The following is a 19,364-nucleotide window of genomic DNA, read 5'->3' as shown; positions in this document are numbered from 1 at the left end:
AATCACTGCATAATACCATGAAAGTGAAATTTTAAGAGCTTATGAAGTACACTAGCTTGCATGATTTCATGTAATGATTCATTCAGGAAGTGGAGCAGTTTGTAAAGTGTAATGTTTAATCTGTTGATTACTAGAAAGTATTCAGTTAGATTACAGAAAATATTAATGAATTAATGCTATTTTAAAAATCTTGCTTAATATTTACTTTTCAAGTGGTGACTCTGAATATTTTACATGATGCTGAGCTTTAGACTTTGGGTTATGTTGTTCAATTGCATTTCTTTATCCACTCCAGTAGATCCACTTGGAGAATAGGGTCTTAATGGAGGGCAGGTGACAGTTTGAGCTCTAGGTCCAATTTAAATTCATCTAGTTGTTGAAAATAAAAATTAAAAAACCCAAAAACAAAGCAAATCCCAACTCATGTAACATGCCTTTTCCTTCCAATCCATTTGTCACCATTTCTGATGATTGGTGTAGAAAAAAATTGTGTTAGAAAACAATCAAAAGACATCCTTGCAAATGCTGAATACCCATCTGAAATACTCTGTTCCATTTATCCAGTCATGATCACTAGTAACAAAAGAAATGGTGTCCTCTTAGAACTTAACTTTCTGATAGAGATATGTTCTGAGGATGACATGCTAAGATGTTTGCCACTGGAAGGAATGAATTCAAAAGCTTCTGGTGTCTTCTGACCAAAGGGTCAATGCCTGTGATTTATTGTGACTGCGCTTTGTTGGTGTCAGAGATCCTTTAATTATAATGATCAGTGTAAAATGAAAGACTGAGCAATAACTACAGCTCAGAAACCAGAGGGTGAAAACCAGAGTAGATGGAGGAGAGGCTGTCAGCAGGAGCTCTAAAATGCTAAGAGCTGAATGCTGCAAAGCCTCCTGTCTATAAGGCTAGACCTACAAAGTTAGATCTCAGTGAGGTCCAATACCAAAGCAAGCGAATAGCATCTGCCCTTTGTCTTGTAGTTCACTAGAATCTATTTTCCCCTCATTTTTGTGTTGTAATTTTAATTCAATTGTATGTAGTTGTTTTAAAACCATGTATATTTTGTTACATATCCTCTGATATCTAAAGCTATAGTGTAGGGGAAACAAAGGGAAAATAAATGACACCTAATAGCTTCCCAAGAAAACAGTCAGTGTTTTTACAAGAAGGAAAGGGAAGACAGAGACATAAGACAGAAAACAAAGATTTTTATGATGGGCTTTAAAATAAGAATCATAAAAGTGATGATGGGAGCAAAGAAGTCAAAAAAGTTGAACCTGAAAGAGAAAACAATATTTAGGAATGACAACAGAGAAGAAAATATGCCAAGGTCATATGAAAAGGATAAACAGAGAAAGACAAGGAGACAGGAAGGTTTTGTTTGAGCACAGCAATTTCTATCAGAATTCAGGCCGATATGCAAAGAATAAGAAAGAAATGCAAGAACAAAACAAATAAATACAGTAACTAGAAAAGCACAGATGTGCACAGTTGTTTTATCTTCACTGAAACTACAAAGCAAAAAGAGGGCTTTTGAAGAACAGCTTTTTAAAAAAAGAACAACAGAAACCTGCCTGGCAATTCATCTGACTTGCAGAAAGTTTAGAAAGGATAGTAAAATAAACTGTGAGTGTGTTTCTGACCAATCTTGATCTCTGGCAAGAATGTATGCCTGCTTTTGCTTGAAAATGTTGCCTGGTTAAATCCTTATGCAGTAATAATTTTCTGTACATGAGCATAGAAGACTGAAAATCCTGATATACAAATGGAAACTTGGTATTGTTTATCAGTTGCTCTAGCAAACCAGAAATATTTCATGTTATGCTCAGTTCAAGAAAGGATGCTACATAAATCTCTATGAACTTCCAGTGTAAAGGAAGTAGGTTCCAAAACTTTAAGGATACACTGCCATGTATTTGGAGCTTGTGATCACATTATAAGGATGCAATTTCCAGGCTACTTCTTATATTATGACACAAAGAGCAAGCTTTTCCCCTTTCTTCAAGAGTGCAATTTATGACAATCCCCCAAATAACTTTGGACAATTGCCTTTGAATAATCTCTAGTTCAATGCCTGGCACAATGCTGATTTTACATCTATTGGAATAACACAAGGAATACATAATAGGCTTTCTGTGAAACTATGAACGATACCTTCAGTCATCTGGAAATTGTTGTAAGGCTTATATTTGCACTTCTGATTTTCCTAAAGTATTCCTATCAAGCATTCAGTCCAAAACTTCAGAGTACAAGAATAACATATGTACCTTGCTTGTCTGTGTGACATGTCCAGAAACTTACACTTTTTTGTTTCTTTGGTTTGGTTTGGTTTGGTTTGGTTTTCTTTTCTTTTTTTTTCCCAAAGGGAAAACATTTTGAGTCCTGTAGCAGCAACAGGCATACTAAATAGTCTGTCTCTGCTACTGCACAGCCCATCTCTAGCACTTCACATGAAAAGTTTCATCCAAGTCCCTGGGTGCTGTGTCATATCCTGAAACATCACTCAGCAGCCACTGCCTCTACCTGAACAATTCCCCAGACTTGTTGCAGCAAAGACTTTATTTTCAGGTATTGAGTTCCCATTTAAACAATGCACAAGGCTTATTTCTGTCTCAGCAAGATCATTTCACTTTGTGCAAAAACCTGGCCATATGCATGGGCCCGAAATTATTAATTATCTTCTGTCCAAGCAGTACTGATCTTCCCTCTTCCAAAACTATTGGTGAGATTGTTTGCTCCTGAACAGCCTAAAGTCCAGTGTAGACAGGAAGTAGAAGTGTAGTCTAGGAAGTAGAAGACAGGTATGAGAGGGCCCCATCCCAGGCAGGAGTAGAAAACAGCAGTCATTTCCTGGGTAGAGCCATGATGGTTGTGTATATTGAAAAAAGCCAATCTGTGGTTGAGAATTTTTCAAAATTCCAAAATTTTGTTTGCAATGTCTTGTTGTTTCTCAGCTTAGTGGCAAAGTTCACACTGTGTTTCTTCTGTTGGACAGTTTGTCCCTTGAGAATGCTTCTGGGGTGCTGAACTTTTGATCATCTGCTTCAGTCTTCAGTTGACCTGAATAAATCACCCACACCTATTTTGAACAAAGGTTATTTTGTAAAGGATGAGTAAGCAATGGCAACCTAGCCTCAGACATGGAATCCATGTGCTTCTGTTTTCAGCACAGTTGTTTATTCCCCTTTGAGCACATCTCCCTAGAAATCAGATGTGGATCACATTTGCTCAGCTACACTGTACAGTATAGAATCTGAATTTCCTGTACCCTTTCTCTTTGAATCAGCAATCCTGATTTACAATGAAGTTACCCAGGGCACCCGAGGGGACAGGCAGGGATGAGAGAAAAAGCCTCATTGAGAAGGAGCTATCAATTAGCAGACACACATTTACTATTCAAGCTGCATTAGAAAGTAATTAAATGTAAGCGGTCCTTCATTCAAAGCTTCAGGGGCAAGTAAATAAATGTGGTGGAAGCCACAGCTATTAAATGAAGACATGGCATGGGCAGTCAACAGCAGCAAAAGACTTACAGAAAATAAACTCTTTCATATTAGGCTCGGGGAGGGGGCACTGCAGTGGACTCTGAGCACAGAAACCTTGCCCGAGACTTTGGAGGCTCTCACTCACAGCATCGTGCAGTTGCGTTTTGTTCTCAACAAAGGGCTGGGATTGTAAAACCACAGTGAAACCTCTGCAAGCTGACAAGACTTATTCTCTGGGCACAGGGTGAATTTTTCAAGGCATTACAAGTAAATTATTAGTTTATGTGTTCCAATGAATTAAACTAGACTACTTAAAAGACAGGGAAGTTTCATGGTGTGGGCATGCATAATTAGAGCAGCCATGCAAGATAATTTCTTTTTGCTGATGCCAGTGGAAGACAGGGAAATAAACCATGGTGTCTTTACCAAAGTGATTTGGTTTAATCTGGGCCAAAGGTATTCAAGAGCTCTTGTTGAAATGACAGTGGTATTGCATGATATTCCAAAGGGACAAGTTAAAATTTCATTTGTGCCAAGCGGATGCACTGCCAAGTCTTGGTGTGTTTGAGCTTTCTCATGTTTAACGCTGAATTTGCTGGGCTTGTTCATTGTGGATGATAACTAAGGAGATTCATGTGTTATTTCACTTATTTTAGAGCACAAAAAATAAGTTGGAACTTTAATAGCTACTGCCTCAAATCAAAATCTTTTAAGCTTTTAATGGAGGAATTATTTTACACTTACCCTTAGCAGTGAAAGCTAGTACAGAAATATTTTTCATGCAATGATCACTCTTGGGTACATCTGAAGAAACTTGTGGGGTTCAGTCCCATACTGCTCTGGTAGGCAACCTCTGCCAATGCTGTTTGATACTTTGGCTCCTTACATGAGATTTGAACCTTCAAAACTCTTCATGGGATTGATCCCAGATTATGTTGCTCATCTTCATATTATATACACAACCTAAGATGTCCTCTAGGTTCCCTTTGTTGTCAAGGAAGTTTGGTAGGTGCCTCTCTTCACAGATTAATTTATGCATTTCCCTAGGACTGACTGTGAATGAATCCATTTTGTTTCAGTCTGGACAATTTATTTTTTGGGCAAGCAGAGACTGGGCTAGAGGAAACACACCCTTGTTCTCCATCTGCCTTGTGGAAGAAGCACAAGACATTTCTTTTTCTTCCTGAAGTCTTTCCCTTCTTCTGAGTGCTGCTTCTACAAAGAAGGCAAATCTCCAGGAGAAGCACCTGTATTCACACTCAGGTGTCACTCCAGCTGCTGGGAAAACCTTGCAGGGACCTTACAAAACATACACACATCTGACAATATTGGGTCATGGGTCCTGTATTCTCTTCAGCACAGTTCTATGCACATAATCTTAGTGTGTTCTTTATTCTCCTTTTTATCCTGATTCCAAAACTTTATTCATGCTGGAAACATTTATTTTAAGACTTCTCCCTACGCACTTGCATATATACTGGAAAATTGCCGTATCTTTATTATTTTCAGATTTACAATTTGTTGTGCTTTTGTCTGATTTTTATTTAATGTGGATTCCTGTCCTTCTACAGTACATTTCATCTCTATGAAGCCTGATTTCAGGCATGTTTTCACCCTCCTCCATATTCTACGGAAGCAACAACCTTTGCTTTTTTTAAGATGTGTTTTCAGCCCTGTCTCAAGATTGGATGCTACTTTTCTTTGAGATGAGTGCAAGAAGCAAAAAAAAGTCTCTTATGCTCCTTACTCTAGTCCAGTATTGTCTGAATTTTTAAGGATTCTCCTGCCCTCACAGCTTTCACTGTGTGATTTGTGATCTGATAATCTAGTCCACTGAGCACTGAGCTTTGTTTCCAACATGTTGAGATTGACCTATCTCTTTTCTGCAAACTGACACCACTTCACTTTTTTTCTTCTAAGCTTCAGTCAATGACATCTAGGAATATTTTCTGTATGCCTTCTCAAAAGTCCTTGGGCAACTAATGTTAAATTATGAGTGCTGCAAACTCTCCACCTTTATAGTAACATGTCTTGTGTAAATGTAAAACCCCTGGACTTTTGTAAAGGCTTTGGTTTCATGTACAAAACTTTTCTCTCAAAGCTGGTGTTCTTTCTGGTCATGCAGGAAATTTTGGGGCCCACATCTGATAAACAGAATTGTTCTTTCTTACCTCAGCTAGGCTGTTGAACAAATCCAGTGGAAGTGCCTTAATAATGCTAAATTTAACAAATCCTCTTTTCTCTCAAACATCAATTAATTTTCATACCCGAACAAGCAGTGGATTTCTACAGCTGCGCTGGAGCTTCTCCTCACCTCTTGCTCCGTGGTGGTTCTCTTCCTTGTGATTAGACAGTGTCTTTGTGGCAAGATTTAGGGTTTTACCACACAATAAAAATGAGTCTTCATCAGAGCAGCAGATTCACTAATATAAAAACCAACCAAAAAATGTAAAGGGTAAGAATGTGGCTTTGTCTCCTAGTTACTCTAATTAAAACTGGTGCTGTTGTTAGTGGATTCTGGGAGTAAATTTCCTGGCAAAAAGAAAGAGGAAAATATTGTGGGAGTTTTCTGGCCTATCCATGTAACTTACTGGGACACCACAAGGCCTTTGACCTTCATACTTCTACATGAATTTGGGTTAAAAACCTCTAGGTGGTTCATCTTTCCGGAGCTCCACTGTGCAGCCGCCCCCAGCACTCAGTGTGTTCAGCAGTGACAGAGCATCACAACACAATCAGGGAGCCCACAAAACTAAAGCAAAGAAAATCCTATTGCACTGTCTCTTGATAGAGGTGATTGCCAGAAGTTACTGATTAATTTTGGCTCAACCCTGCTGCTGTCATCAATGTCCATAGAAAAAAAAATAGTGGAAAAAACCCCAAAGCATAAAATGTTACATCTGGTATTTCAAAACAATGCTACTAAAAAGCTGATGGCAATTACAATCTTAACATTACAGCCACAACTGTGCACATACCTCCACCTTAAACAGAAATCACAGGCTCTATGAAAGCTCAGGTATAAATATCAAATTCCCTGTGGTTTTTATAACATTTTTTTTAGGATTCAAACAATTGTTTCTTTTTATCTGAAATCCACCAGGTCTGTGATGCCTTAAAATGCTTAATATATTTGACATGACACATTATTCTATGTCACTCTCTATTGCACAGGCTGCTTCTTCAACTAGTACGACAAATTGTCACAGGGGGAGAGGCATCAAGAGGAAAGGAAATACACACTTTAATTTCACCAGGGTAGTCAGGATGTGAAGCAAAGGCAGGTGCATTGTATGTGTGGCAGTCTGCAAAAGTAAAATCTTTTTACTAGATAGGGAAATCGAAAACTTGGGGGTGGTTTTTCCACAGTCTGGGGCATCTGGGGTTTAACTATACAGGACCAGAATATCTAAAATTAATTTTCTCCCCAATAAGGTCCCAATTTTTTAGGTGTGCTTAGTGCAGATAAGTGGAAATTTTTAAGAGGCAAACTGCCTGAAAATGCATACATGCAGAGTGCCTTTGAAAGTGGAGCATCTTTTTTCTTCTTTTTTTTTTTTTCAATTGAAATAATGTGCATGGTAGGACAAGGCAGGTAGATGGGGTGACAGGGGTGCCTTGTAATGAAGTATAAATCAGGAGTCCAGTGCATCTGGATGGGCTGTGGTATCTCTTTCATGAAATCACTGGCAACAGGGTGGCATACAGGGAGTGAGAAACAGGAAATCATCAGCAGGTTTTGTTCTGTGATTTGCCTCAGTGATACCACGACAATATTGGCTGCATTCCCACAGGGCACAAATAAAGCAGCAGTTCAGGGAGCCTGACGTTAGTTCACAGAAATCTGATGATACCCACCGAATTTCCCACTGCTGTGATAATGCAGCTCCAGCCAGCTGCTAAATTTCCTTCTTGTAAATCCTTTCCAAAGTATGAGGGAAAAATATCCACAGTGAGCAGAGTCCAAACCAGACCAGTCTCTTCCATTCTTCAACCTGTAACGTATCCACATAGGCTTTGGAGGTGGGATTGAAGAAATTATGATTTGTCCAAGGTTCAGGATTCCTTTGTCAAACACTTTTAAATACCTTTTGTGCCTCTATGCTTCTGACTGCTTTCAGAGGCAGGTGTAGCAAGGGTGGTGCTGCCTCTATTAGAGAGAGCACTTGGATAAGCTGTGCCATATCAGCCAGCAGTATACCCCATATCCCTTGCCAAGAGTTTAGGGGAAACTTAGGAAGAAATCAGACAGTTATTTGCTGTCTGAGTACCTCTAGCCCCACACTTCGACCGTGAGCATTCATAGGCACTATGAACATATGACCATGACCTACAACTGAGTGGGTTAAACTTGAGATCTGAATGTGATAAAGATGAAAAGGAGCACTCTTGTGTGGTCTGAATGGAGTTGGATTTATCTTTCTGGTCTCTGGACTAGCTTTTCTCCTTTTTTTTTTCCATCTAGTTACATCTGGTTTTTTTCCTCACTTTACCACATATATTTTCATGGCTTGACTCAAAGCTTTCAAGAATGATGGTGACTTAGAAGAAGAGTTGTTAAATAATACAAACTCATGAATTTTGGATACGGAACATTCAGATATTTCTAAATGACATAGCTAGGTTTTATTTCCAGCTGAAATTTTTGGCCATTTGGAAGGAGAAATGTGAGTTTAGGCACGCTGGCTGGCATTGCTAGCATCCCATCAACTTGCCACATCAGCAGAGCTCTGGCTTGACTCTGGTCATGCAGAAATGCCGGTCAAATGGTAACTGCATTATAATCCATTTTTGGGATTTCCTGTGAATGTAGTGCTCTCAACACAGCAAATCAGATACTTCACAAAGCACTGAACTTGAAAGTACAAAACACAAGAACATATTTCTAGACAGAAAACATTGGAAGAATATGTGTGTCTGCTCTACAACTTCACTGAACTCTAGGATCACTATCAGCATGCATTGGAAATGCAGCAATTCTGCTATCTTTGGAAATGCACAGGAATATTTCAGGCAAGCTACTGAAAGAGAAGGATTATAGAATTGTTGTGCTTTTTAGCAGGTCTAAGTGCAGGACTGTGTTTGCAGATGGCAGGATCACTGTTCAGAGTGAGCTGTTAAAACCATATGTCTAAAAAGAGCCCTAAATCCCTTATCAGGCCTTAGATTTTTCACTATTTTTGCCCTAAAATTTATATTTTCTCTTTGTTAAGAGCATCTACTCAGTACATGCACATTTGCTACCTTTTCTCACTGGTGTAGCAAGCTAATATCAAGCTTTGTAAAAATAATGATTTATAAAGGTAATGAATGCTACTTCAGCTTTAAAGTAAAATTATTGCAGCAAGAATGATATTTTTTCAAGTTGTCTCTTAAATCTGGCATAAAACTCCATATTCTCACTTGAAATGGGCATGCAAAATTCCCAGGCAAAATGAAAACAATTAAAAAATTCAAAAGAAATTACTTTTCATTTTTGAATGATGGAACTAAAACCAGAACAAATGTGCCAGTGTCAGACTTCATTGTGAAAAACAGAAAATATAATTTGACAAGGGAGTGGCCCATCTTATTGCTTTATTAGTTGTTTTTGATTGAGTTTTTTTTTTTTAATTTGGAAAGTTAGCTTTCCTTTTTTAACATTCAGAAAGCTATTTCTGAGAGAGCACAATAATGTCATAAAGATTGTTTTGCAGGTCTACTCTCACCAAAATGTATAGCCAGAAAGCACTACTTCATACTGCTGGTTCAAAAACTGTTTACAAAATTCTCTCCATCTGTCAAATGAAAACAACTCAGAACAAAATAGATTAGAAAGTAAATAGTTTTAAATATGCACATGCATACATTCTTCCATACTCCTGTAACTCTGCTGATTATCCACAGGAAATCTCCTTGTGTTATAAAGTGTTGATTTTTTTATCAGCTTACTGTCTCATGTTTTCCAGGTGGGACATTGTGAAATGGACTTTGAATTAATTATATAATGACAGATGTGCAGAAGACAGGCCCGAGATTAGATGTGGAGACCAGGAGCTGATTGTGCTTCAAATCAACTTAGATTGTCACGTGGCAGTAGTGTGCCCCGTGTCTTGACAAACTTAAAAACAAGCTGGGCATCAGACATACAGCTGGACATTTCACCCCCAAAATCAACTCCCTCAAAAGACCCCAAACAAATCCAATGAAGCTCCTTAATTAATTTAAATATAAACTCTGTGTTCTGAATGCAGTCACTTCGTCCCAAGATGATGGGACTGAAAATGTGAAGTAACTGAAGTTAAAATGTGAAGTAACAGATGGTTAAAATCCAGGCAAAAGTTATTACCATAAATCCAGAATAATCCTAACTATCCTTTCTCAGACTTTGCAGAAGTGTCCTTATTCATTTTCAGCATGATTGGTACAATTTCCAGTCTAAGATTTTCCAATACAAATGGAAGAAAATTATTGGATAAAGTTAAAATAGGCTTTAATGACCATGAAAGCAGCCTACAACTACATTGTGGAAGAACAATTTGCTATTTCTTGAAAATACATACCAGTCTGTCTATCTGTCAACGCCCTTAACATAGAGTATATATAAATTTGTGTATCAAAAAGAAGTACCTAAGAGTGTGCTTCTGACAGGTGCTGAATGCCTGACAGAAGAAGCTCAGAAACTGTCAGGATCCTACTCAAAATAGATGATTTTCACAGACAGCAGAATAACTGTGAAAGAACATTCCTGACCTCAAATAAATACCAGTTTACCCACTTCACTTTCTGATCTGAATTGAAACAACACAGCATTGTTTATACATGACATGTCCTATAGTTTTTCTAATTTTTTTGTATTTAATCTTTGAATTTATAGACAAAAAATTGTTAAAGATTAACTAAAATTGTGGTTTGTTTGTTTGCTTTTATGTTCAGTTTCCTATAACTGAAACTGAAAAATTCTCATGAAATGCTTATTAATTTGCATCTTGTCCCAGAGTTAGGATTTGACTGAGATGCAATGAGAACATTTCTTTTGACATCAAAGTGGTTCAGAGGAAGTCTCTGCCTAACCAGGTAGGGAAGTGTCTCCAAACTTCTGCTGACCCTCTGTAGTCTGAACTAGAATCTGATATTAAGTTAACATTAATTATCTTAACAGATACTAAGGTATTAAACAGTACAGATACCTATACAGACCCCTGAAGGACAGCCTTCATTACTGATCTCCCTCTGGACACTGAGGTGTTGACTGCTCTCCAGATGCAAACATCTATCCAATTCCTTATCCATCTTAGAGCCCACCCATCAAACCATATATCTACAATTTAGAGAGGAGGATAGCACGCAGGACAGTATCAAAGGCCTTACAGAAGTCCAGAGGGCTGGCATCCATAATTTTTCCCTTGCCCACTGATGGAGTCACTCCATCACAGGCCAGAGGGTTGGTCAGGCAGGATTTGCCCTTGGTGAAGCCTTGCTGGGGGTCTCACATTACCTTCCCATCCTCCATGTGCCTTAGCACAGCTTTCAGGAAGATCTGTTCCATTTAATCGCTTTAAAGTTGCCTTTGCCGTCATTTTACATGTTTAGCAAGTCAATTCTGAAATTCAAAATAGCTTTGTGTGTGCATGTATACTTGTTTTTTGTTTGAGTATTTTTGCAAACTGTTGGAAATAAACTTCAGATTGCACTGACATGTCATGCAATTTATGCAGAGGAAAGTATTCAAACATTCTTTCTTTTCTTCAGATGAGATAGTGTTTATTACAAAACATTGAACTCTCTGTGTGTGAGACAAGGTAAAAAAGAAAATTCATGTAGCTTAACACATTCTCCACCAGATCTAACTCCTTAATTTTATGGAGATTAGCACATAAACACAGATAAATGTAACAAGACACATCATTGCTGAAGGCTACTAACATTTCTGCACACATGAGAAAATTAACTGGCACCACAATAACTTTGTTGGGGAGCTATGCCCAAGGAACTCCCTGCATATTTGATTCTGAAATAAAAGTGACTTTATTCTAGAATGATTATTCCCTCCTGGAAGCAGAGTAATTATTCTGGAGTAAAATTGCTTTTATTCTGGAGCTGAATGTCTGCACTGGGGAGGTATTCCAGAATAGTTAAATTATACCAAAATAGCAATAATAGAAGTTATTACAGAACAGCTCTGCTGGTTAATTTCCCCCGTGTAGAGCAGACCAAAGGTTGAGTTGCACCAGAATGTATCGTACATAATTATGTGAGTGATTGCTGTAGAGTAAAACAGATTTTAAAGGGAATTACTCCCTTTTAAGACAACTCCTCATACTCCTCCTTCATCTCCCTCTTCCCCCCTGCCCCAAATAAAATCCCAGTTAATTAAGGCCTGCAGCTAAGAAAGTTGAAAATAAAAAAAAAGAAGAAGGAGCAAGTTCCAGGGCAGGACAGCAAATTATTGTAGCCAATCCCATCCAAACTAGAAGAAACAGCTACAGCTGGCACTACGCTGTTTACTGTCTCATACATGTGTCACTCACACTGGGTTGTCCTCTTTTCCATTCACAGTGACAGCAATCATCATCCAGAAACAAAACCCTCTTTTTGTGTCTGTTCTTCCTAAGCTGTGGCTGTTTCAATGGATTTCACTTTGTGTCCTGGAAAGTGCCAAACCCCATAGTACACAGTGTGAATCTGCCTTTCTGAAGCAAGTCTTGCACTTGGTGCCCCATCCTTAGCTAATGAGAAATGGGGGAGGGAGGAAAGAGAGAACTTCTAGCACTTAAAAACAGGTACTTCAAGGTACCTTTGCCTTTCATTCCTGTGACTGGATAGTTGGGTGAAGTCCAGGATTTGGACTTCATTAAAACTAAGACTGTTCCACATAATTAGAGCTGCACACTGGTTCTTGAAGTAAGAAACATCCACTTGCACTCTGTTCTGCTGTGGTGTACATTGGGTGTAGATCAGGCCCCCCTGACTCCTCAGGCGTGTTAAAAGAGCAGCACTCTCAGGGGCACAGTCCCGCTCTGCAGAGGTCTGGCATGGCTCTGGAAGCCTCTGAAAGATTTATATTATCTACAGAGAAAAACAGGTCAGAGTAAAGGTCTGTGAGGGGAGAGGCGAAGGGGAGCTGGGTGGTGTCTGTGCATATCACAGTGTGAAATAATCTCTCTGCAGCAGGCTGCTCCTGGGTCTGAGAGCTAAGTGTTTTGACGGGTGTGTCTAAGTGTCTTCCCTGCTTGTATTCTGACATGGAAGCTCCACTTCCCATGCCAAGCAGTCTAATGCTTGCAGACTATCCAGCCTTAAGCCCTTATTTTATGTGCTGGCAACCTGCTTGCAGTATGTTAATGTTTTGTTGATGCTGAGTCTTTGCTGGCTCTCATTAGTTTTAGTAGGATGAAATCTCACTTGCGAGAGATAGACAGTGCATAACCACAAACATGATGCAGGTTTTATTTTAGAAGTCACATTCTCATCTGCTCCCAGCTGTTTTTCAAGTAATTGGATTAATCCTGCAAGACTTAATACCCCAGGACTTTCATGATGTCCCCAGTCTGTTGTATGTTTAAAAAATGGACCCTGAAAGGTGCTTTGTGGCTTGGGGGCCTCTGATTTTCAGTGGTGATTTGAGTGCCCCTGTGTGCTGCATTCTAAAACTTCAGAATAGCTAAGAAACAGAGTAGAAAAAGCTAGTTATGCTTGAGAACTACAGTTATGTATGAGAACTACAGTTCTTTTGCCCTGTAAAGAGGTTATACGACTCTCTAGCTTTCAGACGCCTGACTTCAACTCTGCAGCCTGTCAGCCTGTGAAAGCAAGACTTGGGTGATCATGCTGTCAGTCCATATCTATTTGTCCGTTGTCCTCTGATAGCTTTTGTACATGTTGATTGATGTCAGTGAAGGGTGACTGAGGAAGTCAAAGTCTTACAAATGCACAACAGCGCCCAGGATGGGCTGGTCTGTCAATTTATGGCCATTAGAAAGAAATAAAAAAAAAAAAAAAAAAAAAAAAAAAAAAAAAAAAAGCAGCAGCAAAGTTTTACTTGGTGTATTCAGGAAAATTTCAAAGGCTTGCGATCAAATGAATCAACTGAGAATTCAAGAAAGGAAGCACATTATCTGACCCAAAGGGAAGTGGTTCATCTATTCTAAATGAGAGGGCCATTGATCCCTTTGGAAGTCCTGCCCATTTAGAAGCCTGATAAATGCACAAATCTGCTCCATAGTTCATGCTGAATTTCACTTGAAGTTTTGTCCTCTTTATATTTGTCTCACCAGCTCTCTGAGTTTAAAATGTTGTGTGAGCACATTCCTTTCCTGATTCTCCTCCCAGAAAGTCAGGCAAATTGCATATGGGTGTTACCAGCAATGTTCTAACATAATATTTATCAAAAATAGATGACCTGTGTTACAACTTTGTCCATTATTCACATAATTGTTAATCAGGGTGATGGTAACAGAGAGTGCTACTGTAGAAATGCTCCCTGCTTGGCTCTCCCAGTAATCTGAGCTCAGGAAATTTCAAAGTACCTTTATGTTCTGAGCAAAGACTGTATTTCATCATCAGAATACTGCTTCTTCATTTTAAGACTTTGACACAATTGTATTCAAATTCACAATTCTAGTCTTGTTTTAAGCGGTTATAAATTTAGGGTGGTAACAACTACTTCAGCCTATTAAGTGTCCTTGCTATATATACATAATACTTTTGGGTGGTGAGGCAGAGATAATAGGTAGGAACTCATACCACTGCAATCATACATTAAAGTGATCACCAGATTAAAAGCTGACATACTAGTAAGTCATAACAGAGTAACAAGCCAGATGAAGTGAGTGGCTCCCAGCTCATGACCTTGCCTTAGCCTTCCCAAGAGAAAGGGGATTCCTGGAATTCTCACAGCGGTGCTCCAGCCTCTACTCCTCATTGCCCTTGTGACACTTTTTCTACTGCTTTTTTTTGCTTTTAAATTACAAACTTTTTAATGCTTAAGAAACACTGTTTTATGAAATAACGATTAAACTTTAAATGAACTAAATAATAGCTATACTGTCTACATTTAAACTCCTTGCCATGGGAAAGCTCAGGTGAATATTTTCTGTTTCACTTATAGTGTATCTTCTGAGAAACTGCAAGTCTGTGATGCCCTATCCTTTCTTTGACAAAATGTAATGCATGCCTTTGTTTAACATGGTTTTACATCTCTAGTTTTATCTTATACCATTCTCAGTAATTGAGGGTCTGAGCAACCACTTCTCTGTACTGGCACAGAAGGTTAACAAAGAGAAAATACTGAATGTGGTCTGCTGCTTTAAGCTCAGTGTTGGCTATGCACACAATATGGTGCTACTGGTGGTATAGTCAGGCTGAAAAAAATCAGCATTTCACTACCTGGCACCTAGTTTTGGGCTGCTTTAAGCTCTGGGGTAACACTGAAGTTTCCTTACCCTTTTATACTTACGTGACACACTGTGACGGTGGTCACAGGCGTCTCAGGTTGAGGGAAGAGACGAGAATTTGACTCCATATTTCAGAAGGCTTGATTTATTATTTTATGATATATATTACATTAAAACTACACTAAAAGAATAGAAGAAAAGGTTTAATCTCAGAAGGCTAGCTAAGCTAAGAATAGAAAGGAATGAATAACAAAGGTTTGTGTCTCGGACAGAGAGTCTGAGCCAGCTGCACTGTGATTGGCCATTAATTACAAACATCCACATGAGACCAATCACAGATGCACCTGTTGCATTCCACAGCAGCAGACAATCATTGTTTACATTCTGTCCCTGAGGCCTCTCAGCTTCTCAGGAGAAAAAAAATCCCAAGGAAAGGATTTTCATAAAAAGATGTCTGCGACAACACACTGATGTCAAATCAAGATAACTTAAATTACTATCGTATGCATAAACCTCCCATTGACAAGTGACCCAGCAGATCTCATAAATTCAAAGACTTAGGTTACTCAGTCTGCTATGACCTTTTACTGTTGTCCTGGTGTGACTTTATGATTCTTGTATCCCCATTCATTCTGTTTAGCCCAGAAATAAGTTTTGCACCTTTAAGACTGGTTCCAAGAACAAAAGTGGGGAGAGGAGAAGCACAGAGTTTGTTATCAGGAACTGCACTTGCTCCCCCACATCCTTCTCCTGGACTGTGTTTTCTGCAGTACAGACAGTGAGAGGAGCTCTCCTTTACTTTTAGTTAGTTTTTGGCTAGCTGAAGCAGAGAAGTTCCCTAGACTGTAGTTTTTGTTTTTCTTAGAACTGTTTGAAACTGCTGTAAACTAAAAGTCCAGAAGAGCACCAGGAGCTCCCACCTGTAGCCCACCGAGGCTGGGCCTGGACTGCGGCATTTCCAGCGCTGGAGGGACTGATAAGAGACTGAGTGAGCCTAGCTGCAGCCCATGAACAAAACTTTCTAAATTAGTTGCCTCTTCAGAGCAGAGAAAGGTTTTATTTTTTAATATTTTAATTTTTTTTGTGATGGTGAATGCTTTGCCTGTTAAATAAACAGGTTTTTTCCATTTTTCTCCAAGAAAATCTGTTCCTATAACAGTTGAAAGAAGCGCCACTTAGATTTGCTTTCTAGAAGAACCGCTTTAGACGCTTTCTCCCAAATTTGCCCTAAACCAAGACAACTATTACCGCCAGTACGAAACAAACCATATTGTTCATACTTTTACTCAATGGACAATGCCTTTGCAAAGACCAAGCAACCGCCAGGAGAGCAAGACAAGAGATTTCCTGCTAGGCATTCTTCTCCAACTATTACCCTTCTATCCATAAGCCACACGTCTGAGGACTTTTGGGTTCTGCCCTTTAATAGCTTCTCAGTTAGCAAAACCAGATTTAAGTAGGACAGCTCTCTTCCCTGGACAGATTTTGATGGATACTTGCACATTAAATGTTAAATGAAAGAGAAATTTTCTTGCTGGGGTCATTTGATATTGTACTGTATTGCTCAATGCAACTGCTTATCTGGGGTTGCAGAGGTTATTTGCTGCAGGGAAGGCTGAGAATGTCATTAGAGCACCGTGCCCTGAGATAACCTGCAGCATATCATTAAACCATCTAACGACTCTATGGCCCATTGACCTCTATCACTCATTTGTTAACAATGTTTGTTATTTACAGGCACTAGGGAAATTACTGTTGAGTTATTACTCAACCTTCCCTTGCTGCTGCCATCACAGTACCTGGTGATATCCAACAGGAAAAGTGTGGAAAGCCAGTAAATTTGCTTTAAAGATATGATCCGGTGTGTATATGAATGAAGTCTGTAGAGGCACTTATTGAGTCCCCCCCATTGTCATCACCCCCACCCCACCAAATCTAGTATCTCACTCTGGGCCTTGCCATCTAGTTTTGGGTTCCACTCGATGACATTTTCTCTTAAAAGCATGTTATGCAACAATCTGGAATGGAGATAAATCCAGTGATGGAAGAATATATAGAAGTTGAATACATAGATAATTGGTACTTGTACTGAAAATGTCACTTAGCCCCCAGATTCTTAAAGTAAAGCAATTGGGACTCTTAAATTGCTATCTTTTTCTGCAGATGTGAAGTATTTGTAACCTCTCATATTATAACATTTCTTCCATTAAACAGGCTATTTTCAAAGGCACTAAAGGCTATTAAACAGCTAAACCTCACTGGAACTGAAAGGTATCAGCTTGGATTTTTGTTTAGTTGTGAGATTTTGGAAGATAAGGGAAGAAAAGATAGTTGTTTATTTAAACTATTTTGCAGTTAATATGCAATAAACAAAACTGGTGGTGTTTTCAGAAAATACTAAGCTTTCCTAGTGGTAAAAAGTCTATTCAGCAAGTTAAATTAACCTGCTGTTTTTCCCAAGCATGAGCAATTGAACTTTCTTTTGCAGTAAATGAGGGCTAATGAAGAACATGAAATACAGATGGAATAATATTCCAATCACGTGCTTGCTTGCAACCTCACAGAGAGGGGTATAGCTTTCACTGCCTTCAGTGAATTATGACAGTACAGAACAAGGCATTGTGTACTGCTAGAATTAATTAGCATTACTGGCTCCATTTGGGGGTGACCAGATGTCCACAGCCAAAGCAGGACACCTATCTCTTTGTTGCCAGCATTTCAAAAGGACAACAACGAGCAAATCAAGCCAAATTATGTTTGTACTGCAAAAATTATTTCAGCTTTTGGGATTTTCCTTTGCAAAAGGGACCAATAACATAAACAAGTGGTGTTTGTGCTTGAGAGAGTCTGGTTTTGTTACCATACCTACTGCAGTTTTCCTTTTTAAAGCAGGAGTGAGTTTGCAGGGTTCTTCAAAGTCTCACTCATTATTGCTTCTTCAATTTCACTTCTTCACCATCTGCAAAATAGGGTTAATAAATAATAATACTGTAAGGGTAACAGTGCGAAATACAAAGGAAGATGTCTGGGTATAGATCCAGCAAGAATAAATAATCAGACCAGCTAAGGACATTCAGGGCATCAGCTCAAATCAGTCTATAGAGTACCACAGCTTAAGGATCATATTAACAAGGCATGGTATTAAGTGACCAAATAGCATTTTACAAAGCTGAATAAAGGTGCAACCAAACAGAAGGTCGGTTTTTGCCATCTAATAATGCAGAGCTGATCATAATCCAGGGTACACCAGCAGCCGGGAAAAGCTTAGCATGGTGATAGACAAATGAATTACCGCAGCTTAATGACATCAGCAGAGCTGCAGGAACTGACTGGAGCAGCGTCCTTTGCCACCAGCAAATACTATGTAAAATGCATTAAACTAATGCATTAATCTAAATCACAATGATCTTGCTACACTGCACTAATTCCATTCAATTTTGTGTCATAAGCCCTCCAACTTCTCGCTACGTTTTATTTAAGCCAATGCAGGTTTAGTCACTGGCTTCAAAACTCCAGATGCCCAACACTGGGATTCAGTGGAGACACCTAATTCAATGTTACCTTCATCAGATTCCAGAATGAAGACCCTCACATTGAAATCCATCTTGAAGAAATACTGGCTCAAAACCACTCCCTTCACTGTCTTTCACTCTGGTCAGTCATTAAGTAGGAAAGCTCTCTATGGGTGTCTCTATTTCATTGTTGATCTTCAAGATGCACCATGATATCCAAGAACCAAGTTCCTCTGAAATATTTTTTTTGCAGTGAAACTACTGCCATACCCCTCCATAAAGTAAAGGTACTGTTTTTAAGCTAGGAAGTATTCTGATAATCAGTCCCTTCTCCTTTTGAGTATAAGTTTGAGAAGAGGACCCAACAGAGATATTTGAAGATTTCAAAAGGCACAGAATCATGGTCCCTGCCAAGTCATTTAAAGGGTTAAGTTTTCTTAGTGTATAAAGTGTTCCTTTTAATCTGGGATAGTCTTGCTTCGTCTCTCAGCCATAGGAGCTCATTAAGACTCCTCCTGATCTGTTAATAAGCCACCTATTCAGATCTCTTTATGCTTCCAAGTGTGAAACTGCAAACTCATTTTGAATGGAACACTGGCTACTTTCTCTGTTATCTTTTACATCTGCGGTCAGTGAAATCTTATCAAGAGTGGACATGTAATTAACATGAAGAATAATGGAGTAAATGACTTTCATGCAAGCAGAAGCCCTGTGAAGTAGTGAGATGGTAACAGCACAGACCTTCCCTGCAAAGGACCAGCACAAGGATTTCTTTGTAAACACTACTTGGTGTAGCACCTTAAAAATAAAATGGCAAAGATGTGATAAGGGACCATTTTCTGGGAAGGCAAGTGAGGCATACTTTTGTTGCAAATGGGTCTAACTCAGCTAGTGAGCAAGACAGTAAGTGGGCTTCTTGGGAAAGAGAGCTCACATGGTGCAAAGAAGGAGCTATGTCAAAGTGAATGATCCTAGGCTCCTTCTGTCTT

This window comes from Geospiza fortis, unplaced genomic scaffold (genome assembly GCF_000277835.1).
Source record: "Geospiza fortis unplaced genomic scaffold, GeoFor_1.0 scaffold11, whole genome shotgun sequence".
NCBI lineage: Eukaryota > Metazoa > Chordata > Aves > Passeriformes > Thraupidae > Geospiza > Geospiza fortis.
This window is presented reverse-complemented; position numbering follows the sequence as displayed.